Genomic DNA, 2001 nt, shown 5'->3' with positions numbered 1-2001 from the left:
TTGTTTTTTTTTTTTTTTTGTGGTCAGGCCGCTTCTAGTAATGACAACAACAATCAAAAATAAATATAAAATAAAATATTAAAGTTTGCAGCAGGCTGCTGTAAATCCAAAGGCCGGGCTTTCCACACCCACGTGTTACTGAGGAAAAAAAAAAAAACCAACAAAAAAACCAAACCCCCCTCAAAAAAAACCCCCTTAAATTCCCTTTCCTTAAATTCCCTTTTCCCTGCCTCCCAGTGCAGCTTTGTGTGGCGGCAGCCTGTACTCGAGGCTTTTCTCAGTAGGGGGAGGAAGGAATGGCTTTCCTCCATGGAATCAGCCCCCCACCTCCTCTGGGAGAGCAAGGGATGGCCGCCTGCAGATAGTGGGGGCACTTGTATCCTGCCCTCACCCCCCCACCCGCTAGCATCGATTGTGCCAAATAAAAGGTTTCTCAGAAAGACAAATTCTTGAGCGTCTTCCTGCTACCTAAGGGTGGGTGCGTGCTGTGCCTCCCAAACAGGGAGTGACAAAAAAATGGGGTTGCAGCATGAACTGGAGCGGAGGAAACGCTCGGGGGGGGGTTGATTCCCTCCCCAACGCTGCCCCTCTCATCCCAGCTGCTTTTCCCTGGATTTAGCTGGGGGTGAAACCCTCCTACTCACCCTCCCCAGGTGGTTTTCCAGAGGGAAATCAACACTGCTCCATGGAATCAGCCCCCCACCTCCTCTGGAGCAGGGAGAACCTCAGCCAGGAGACCACATCCAGCTTCTCCTCATCATCCTTTCCCGAAAAAGGCTGGTTTCCGTGCCAGGGCTGTGGGCTGCCTGTGATCATCTGACTCTGCAGCCACTATTGATGACACCAGCGGGGCAGCAGGAACTGGCTCTGGGAAGGGGAGGAAGCAGCACCCCAGCATCCCAGCCCCCTGCCCTCTTTTATTTTCATTATTTTTATCATTTTTATTATTATTTTTAGCACCTTGAGCAGCCAGGACGAAGAGGACAAACACTTTGGACTGCCTTGTTGCTTCCCCATCCCTCGAGCTGCTCCGGTTCCTCCTGGAGCAGGGAGAACCTCAGCCAGGAGACCACATCCAGCTTCTCCTCATCATCCTTTTTCCTTCCTTCCTTCCTTCCTTCGTCCTTTTTTTTTTTCCCCGAAAAAGGCTGGTTTCCGTGCCAGGGCTGTGGGCTGCCTGTGATCATCTGACTCTGCAGCCACTATTGATGACACCAGCGGGGCAGCAGGAACTGGCTCTGGGAAGGGGAGGAAGCAGCACCCCAGCATCCCAGCCCCCTGCCCTCTTTTATTTTCATTATTTTCCCTGGATTTAGCTGGGGGTGAAACCCTCCTACTCACCCTCCCCAGGTGGTTTTCCAGAGGGAAATCAACACTGCTCCATGGAATCAGCCCCCCACCTCCTCTGGAGCAGGGAGAACCTCAGCCAGGAGACCACATCCAGCTTCTCCTCATCATCCTTTTTCCTTCCTTCTTTCCTTTCCATCGGGGCAATTAAACCCGGAGGTGGGCAGCAGCTGGACTTTTTGGAGGCTGCTTTTGCCCATCCCTTAAGGGCAGGGAAAGCTGCAGCTCAACTTACTCCAACCTCCCGAGGTCCTCCAGGTCCTCCAGCCGTGGGGAGGGGGAGAAAAACCCAGGACAGGGGGGGAAATGGGGGGCTGCAACCTTCCCCTGGCTCGGGGGAGAGCGGGAGGGACAGAACCCTCCTCTCTTTCCGCCGGCTCCGGATGATGCCGCATAGTTTCCCTTTTTTAAAAGCGTGGAGAAATAAATATTTGCGTTCCAATTCCTTGCTGGAAACCCCAGGCGCTGTTTGGAGAGAGGGCGTTCGGCGGAAGCGGCCGGGGCCAGCGCCGTTTCTGGGCTGGGACTCTTCATTTTGATTATTATTATCATTATTAATTATTATTATTATTCTTCACTGGGTGCTATCTGCCCCCCCACTTCCAACTGGGCACTTCCACCCAGGAGGGGGTCATCCCCTTGGCTGGGGGGGGG

Source organism: Calidris pugnax, unplaced genomic scaffold, assembly GCF_001431845.1.
Source record: "Calidris pugnax isolate Ruff unplaced genomic scaffold, ASM143184v1 scaffold70, whole genome shotgun sequence".
Lineage (NCBI taxonomy): Eukaryota > Metazoa > Chordata > Aves > Charadriiformes > Scolopacidae > Calidris > Calidris pugnax.
The sequence above is the reverse complement of the archived record's forward strand: the minus strand, read 5'-3'. Positions refer to the sequence as shown.